A 7,294-nucleotide genomic window follows, 5' to 3' on the forward strand; every position below is an offset into this window, starting at 1 on the left:
TTTGCATCTTTACTTATGAGGGTAATTGACCTGAACTTGTCTTTCATTCTAGTGTTTTTGTCAGGTTTTGTCATTTAGTGATTCTGGACTTATAAAATGAGCTAGGAAGTCGGCCAGCATTTTCTGTATTTTTTGGAAAATTTTATATAAAAATGGTAAGAAGAATCTGCCAGTAAATCCTTCTGGTTCTGGAGATTTGGGGAGTGTGTTTAATTACAAATTTGAGTTTTTTCCCTAAAAATAGTACTATTTTGGTTTTCTACTTCTTCTAAATCTGCTTTTGGCAACTTGTGTTTATCTAAATTGAAAATAAGTGTACAGTGATGGTTGGCAAAATATCAAAGATAACTAAATTTAATTATTATTGCATATATCTGAGTGATATGTTGATGGGCCAGTAGTTTTGGGAAGAGTAAAATAATAACAACCATGTAATTAATAAACTATTATATATTTATTTCATGAAATTTATTTTCTTGGCTTTCTTTTAATGGAGTCACTAGTTATGTTTCCATAATTAAAAGTTTTACATAATTTGTGTTCTGTTGCCACTAATGCCAAATGAAGCAGACTTTCTTTAATCATTGTAGTTATTGCATTGACTTTAATTAATTCCAACTTGGAGAAACTATTCTACCAAGAGAATAACAACTGGAATGTCAATAAGAATATTAAAGAAATTTTTATATTCAGTAATGAACCATAAAATTGACATATCATGATGCATACATCATAATGTGTTGGTATGAATTGTCTTTATCCAGAAAATTTTATGAAATATTTTGTATTATTATATAAATTACTATAATTTATGTTACGATTTTCACCATGTACATCTACACAGTATTTTAGTTTTTCTTCTTCCAAATTTAAAAAATTTGGTATTATTATGAAGAAAGTTGAAAATAGCAGGCATATTTCTCAATTTACTTAAATCTCTTTAATTAAGATTATACTGTAGCTTCATGTTTAATGGCCAGAATACAGTCTCTATAGAAATTGGGTTGGGGATTCTTTGTATCTGAATCTTTTCCTTTATAGTTATGTGAACATTTTTATTTTAAAAAATTCTCTTATGAGGTGATGGTGTACTGCATGTTATTTTTGGAACCAGTGGGTGGCTGTGGAGCTCCGTGGTTTCCGTGTGCGGTGGGCAGGCACCACGTCTGTGGGGGTGGCCTGGTGAGGCAGCTCTCCCTGAGCAAGGCATTAGTCACCTTGTATCCTGGCGTGAGTTCTTCTCATTTAATATCAACAGCATCTATAATAATAAAAGTGTAATATGCTAATTAGACCAGATGTCCTTCCAGGCGACCTTCTCGACAAAGCTGGGGCTGTGAGGAAAGCCCAGGTCCCGGGTCCCAGGTGCCAGAGGGAAGCCGGTGCCAGCAGCTGGGAGAAGGAAGGCCTACTCTTGCACGAATTTTGTGCACCAGGCCTCTAGTTTTATATAAAATAGCATGACATATGTCCATCTGAAACCTTTACTCGAGTGCAGAAATATGGACTCACCTTGCTTGTAACTACTGATCTTGAGCTCATGAAATACCTAAACAATGTAGAGATTGGTTATACAGTGGAGCCTTGACTTATGAATGTTCTGACTAATGAGTTTTTCAAGATACTAGCCGTCTCTCGGCCGATTTTTTGCTTTGAGTTGCGAGCTAAAATTCGGGTTACGAGTCAGCTTCAGATACCCCACTGCTAGTTGGTGCAGTGAACGTCACAGTGAACGCCACAACATCAGCCCAGCATCACATGTCTCACTCATTCACTTTTTGATTTGACATACGAGTAATTTGAGTTACAAGCTCCGTCATGGAACGAATTAAACTCGTAAGTCAAGGCCCCACTGTACAAGTGTTCAGTGCAGAAAAAGGCGGGGGGTCATCTCGAATACTGGAAGTGGTGAGGTCCTTGAAAGATGGCAGTTGATATGGAGTGTTGCAAGACTGCCAAAGATGACAGAACACCCAGAGGAAAGTTTCAGAAAACGACCCCAGGTAAAATAGATTCAGTGATCAGCCAGATCGCAGTTCCAGTGACATTTCTGCTGCTGTTGGATGATTCTTGTTCATTTGATCTACTGACTTATACCAACAAAGATTTGGTTGTACCTGAAAAGTGGAAAGAAGAGTCGGGATCACAGTTCATTACCAATTCTGAGCAAGTCCGTCTGCATTCCTTCTCCACTACAATCCACAAAGTAAACCGCATGGTGACCGACAAAATCCCTGTCTATGACTGAGGATGAGAAAAGAACAATAATGGAATTCTCAATTGTGTTTCCTGAAACCAAGTCAACTATAGTTCATGTTTTATTTCATTGATTAATTTTTAGATGGGGAAAAGATAACATTATACTTTACTGAACCGTGCATACTTGTTCTATTTTTTGGTACTTGTTTGACTTTCTATAGGGTTGACATAATTTATTGCACACTGTTCAAAGGGAACCAGCAGATTACATCAGCACTGTAATGTCAATTCTCTGAAGGTGGTGACTGTAGATGGAAAAACTTTTGCTCTAAAGCTAACTGCCTTTCTCAGTCAGACCTTTTTGGTCAAGTAGCTTGACTCAGAATATAGGTAAATAGAAAACACCCCTCGGAAAGGAACAGACAATCTGGGAGAACTTGACCCAAGCCCTAATTCTGCCTTAAGGCTGACCCTGGAAATTTCATTTTTCTCCAAGAGAATAAACAGTCAACTTTGGTGAGAGTTGCATTCTGCTCACCTAAGACTTCCCTCCTTACTAGTTTTCTCCTACTTCCCATAAGCCCTCCCTCGAGAGTCATTTTAGCAGGGACACAAATCAGAGTGTTCTGTGAAGGGGCAGTGGCTAGTTTAGTGAAGCACTTTGGACATTTGGTTTCCAGACAACTTTTTAGGAATAAACAAGTCTAACGTAACTTTGACTTGTGATATTCTATTGTTTTGTAGGAGAAGAGTCATAGACTGCCAATGTTTCATCTGACTAAAAGAACGAGTGAGATCGGTCCACATAAACCGGCCCTCGGGTTTCATAGGCACACATGTGCGCCCTGTCGGGGGCCACTGCAGAGGATGTGCCCCAGGAGGAGAAGGTCCATCCTCACTGCAGAGAATGCGGAGCAGGCGGAAGACTCCCTCAGACTGGCCCGTGTTTGGCCTCATGTTATTATTTGCGTGCAGCAATAACCCTCTCCGGCATCTGCTAGGAAGCGTCTCCCCCACTCTCTTCCCATCGTGCATAACATAATGAGTTTTCAAAGGGAGAATGACTTCTCTTTTGGCATGTGGAGCATTTGTTTATAGCTGGGCTTGCAAAAAAGAATCTGGGATTATTTATTCATAATATCCACGTTGCTAAATAACAGATGGTCTGCAAAATAATATCTTTTGCAACGAAAAAAAAAAATGGTTGAGTTTTAAGTGCCTAATGTGGAAGGAGTCTCATGTTTTAGAAAAAAGTCCTTCAAGGGACACCAGACTGCCAAGACCAGGCAAATACCTCCAAGATCACAAAGATCTATGTAAAAACCAGGAGGTCCTCTCTCTTGACGTGGTGGTTCCACCCCTGTGATTGCTGTTTTTGTGACACAGAAGAACAGTGACGTGCTGGCGAGGTCCTAGGGCTGGAGCTCATCACTGCGTTTCCCCAAAACAACCGAGTAATCGCAATAATAGCAGTTTCATATTAATTCTGAAGACATGGGCACCTCATGTCCTCACAGAGAAAAGAGAAGAGAGTAGAGAGGAGGGGACGGCTGGGAGAGGAGAGGGAGGGAAGGAAAGGGAAGAAAAGGGAGAGAAGAAAACAGGACAGGCTGCCCTGGATTGTTTGCCTGGAACAGCTGCCTCACCTCTCTTGGTGGGGGTGCTACTTCCAACAACAACTTTTCTGTCTGGATGTTGTTTGATGTGCTGTCTGTCTGCTCTCAGTGCCAGCAGTGCTCTCTCAGGAAGCCCTGAGCTGTGTGTCTCCTGGGGACATTTGCCTGCTCTCTTACGAAGGAGCGGACAGCAGCGTAAGGGGGCTCTGAGATAGGACTAACACAATAGGAGTACTTGTGAGACACAGGAGATGTGGCCTAAGAGGAGAGAAGCCCCTTTCTTGCTTCAAAGATGAGCTAGTTCTCTGCCTCAGCAGCTAGAGGGGTAGGGCTAAGGGGGAGGGGAGCGAGGAGGAGAGGGAAGCAGGAGAGAATCCTCTGGAAGGTTGAGGAGGGGCCAGCCCATTTTCTGTCCCCAGAGTGAGGAAAACAGACTAGGATGAGTTGACTTTTGGGACAAGGGACTCTTTAAGGGCTTAGCAATTAACTGGTAGGCTGGGTTTTTCTCTTTTCAGAAGGATAGGGGCAATACTGACTTATGACCCTGAGATTATTGACAGCTGGCATCTTGCGCACTGGGGCTCTTATTATGCTAAAGCATCTCAGTTACCAAAAGGAAAAGCACATGAGGTTGTTATCAATGTCCTTCCAGGACTGCTCAGGATTTCCACTTTCTAGAAGAAATTTGAATGGGAGTCAGTCCTGTTGAAACTACTTGGAATTTGAGGCTCATTTTGACCTTTGTACCTCCTGTGCCCCCAGAAGTTTCCAGTATTTTAATAATAACTTATGAACTTATATTCTTAGTGTCTGAAAGACTTTCCTGCCCACTGTTTCATTGTGTTGATATCATGTTATCTTTAAAATTTTCCTTTTGCAGAACAGTTATAAAATTATTACCATATGGAAAGGAGTTGAAAAGCATCAGAATATCAGTAGGGGAATGCTGGGAGATACTCCCAAACAGAATGAAAGAAAAAGAAAAGGAAAAATATGTATAGAAAGGAAGAAAGAAAAGAAAGGAGGAAGGAAGGAGGGGAGATAGGAAGGAAGAAAGGAAGAGAAAAAGTCCCTAAAATGTATTCTCAGCTCATTAAATAGAAAGGACATGTTCTAGCCTACGTCAGCCCTGTGAGCTGAAGTGAGATGGGCTACTTTAATGCCCATTTTACAGATGATGCAAAGGCTCCTAGAGCAGAAAACTGACCTACCTGAGGTTAGTTCCTTGGGGACACAGCCGGGCCCAGGCCCCGCCATGCAGCCCTGCAGCCCTGAGCTGCTTCCATTCTCCTGGGGGTGTCCCCAGACAAAACGACCTGAGGAGGTAAGAAAAGGCGGTGAAGTCGTCTCACCACGGAGCTCACTGAGGAAAGGGCACCTTGACGCTCCCAGTCTGGAACCGGAAAGAAAGCCATTTGCCTCTGTGCATGGGTGTTGGGGCTGTGGCCTCAGACTTGCTGAAACTGCAGCGATGCACCAAAGGCAACTTTTAGGGCAGGGTTGGTTTCGTCATGCCCAATCCTGTGCTTTTAATCACGTGGGTGTCTAAGTAGAAAGAGCAAGAGGGAGATTCCTGCCGCAATCCTAGGTAGCCCCCCAGTCACGCACTTTCTCAGCGTGTTTCCTTGCCTCTTCGCCTCTCACTCGGGCCATGTTAAGTGACTCCTGACTGGGACTCATGGCCAGGTCCCCTCTCAGACTCATTCTTGGCTGTTACCACCTGAGCATCCCTGCACACTGCCCCTCACTGCTCTGCTGGGTACCCTCCACCCCACCCCCAACACTGTGGCTCCTCCTCCACAGCATCTGCTGGTGTGGCCAGTGCCCTGCTCCCTGGGAGCCGGTCCTCCAAAGTGGGGCTCATGCAGATCTGTTCCAATTAAACGTTCCAGCCATTTCCCTTTCTCCATCTGCAGGCACAGGAAGGAGATTAAAAGAGGATTGGTTCATTTTGTGGGCCCTCATTGTCAACTCTGGTAAACAAACAAACAAAATAGGCTTGACTTGGCATAGAAGGAATTTAAACTATTAGCTCAAATGGAGGTTTGGGGATTATCTATGGATTTCCTGTATTTGTTCTCTTTCCTCCTTTGCCGTGGCCAATCCAAATTTGATGGGAAGCAAAGCATAAGCTATTCCAGAAACTTCACAGACTTTGTGATGTGGAATCCCAGCCTGCTCATGGGTTTATTTTTTGTCACTTTTTGCCTTCATGTTCCAAGTCTGTGCCCCTCCAGCTCTGTGCATTGTGATGTCATGTTTCCTGCGGCCAAATCCAAGAGGCTTCTGACTCAACAAGGTTCTTTCAGGCCTGCAGCTCGGTTAGCTCCTTCCATGCCTCCCAGAGTAAGATGTAAGCTCAACCCTGATTCCAAGTGTGGGGCATGTTCCTGCCTCAAACCTCTGCTCCCCAACACCCCACCTATGGGTTAGCACCTATGGCTTGCAAGGCCCCTGAAGAAGAAGCAGTGATCCTAATAGTCACATCCTCTTGGGATTTGGGAGGCTGAGGCTGGAGCCTGTCATGTGGGAAGGGATGAGTTACTCCTCCAGCAGTCCCTCCTCCTCTACCCTCCCCAGCACATCATTAAGAGATGCTCCATGTCCTGCCCAGGATGCCCTCAAGGTCTCTACAACTCCAGTTTAAAAACACAACTCTTCAGAAAAGTGTTTGCCTGGAGGCAAAAGGGAAAACCCACTTTCATATTTTTCTTAAACTTTTAATTTATTTTTTCTTTTAGAAATGTATTTTTAACTTCATTTTTTTTCTGTATTTATTTATTTATTTTTGTTTATTTTTTTAGTTGATTTCTTTTTTTTAATTAAATCTTTATTGTTCAGATTATTACATTGGTTCCTCTTTTTTCCCCCCATAACACCCCTCCACCCAGTTCCCACCCCACCCTCCACCCTCACTCCCCACCCACTGTCCTAATCCATAGGTGCACGATTACTGTCCAATCTCTTCCCTCACCCCCCACACCTCTCCCCCCCCGCCCCCAAGAATAGTCAGTCCATTCCCTTTCTATGTCCCTGATTCTATTACAATCACCAGTTCATACTGTTCATCAGATTATTTATTCACTTGATTTTTAGATTCACTTGTTGATAGATGTGTATTTGTTGTTCATAGTTTGTATCTTTACCTTTTTCTTCTTCTTCCTCTTCTTAAAGGATACCTTTCAGCATTTCATATAATACTGGTTTGGTGGTGATGAACTCCTTTAGCTTTTTCTTATCTGTGAAGCTCTTTATCTGGCCTTCACTTCTGAATGATAGCTTTGCTGGATAAAGTAATCTTGGTTGTAGGTTCTTGGTATTCATCACTTTGAATATTTCTTGCCACTGCCTTCTGGCCTGCAAAGTTTCTGTTGAGAAATCAGCTGACATTCGTATGGGTACTCCCTTGTAGGTAACTGATTTTCTTTCTCTTGCTGCTTTTATGATTCTCTCTTTGTCTTTTGCTCTTGGCATTTTAA

At 42.7% G+C, this 7,294-nt stretch overlaps 1 pseudogene; it reads left to right on the top strand.

The window, feature by feature from the left end:
* Positions 1 to 828: 828 nt before the first annotated feature.
* LOC139013500 (mitotic spindle assembly checkpoint protein MAD2A-like) lies at positions 829 to 2,248 on the top strand (annotated as a pseudogene).
* Positions 2,249 to 7,294: the final 5,046 nt, after the last annotated feature.

This window comes from Myotis yumanensis, unplaced genomic scaffold (genome assembly GCF_028538775.1).
Source record: "Myotis yumanensis isolate MYYU_CA2020_CCGP unplaced genomic scaffold, mMyoYum1.0.hap1 SCAF_7, whole genome shotgun sequence".
NCBI classification, from domain to species: Eukaryota; Metazoa; Chordata; class Mammalia; order Chiroptera; family Vespertilionidae; genus Myotis; species Myotis yumanensis.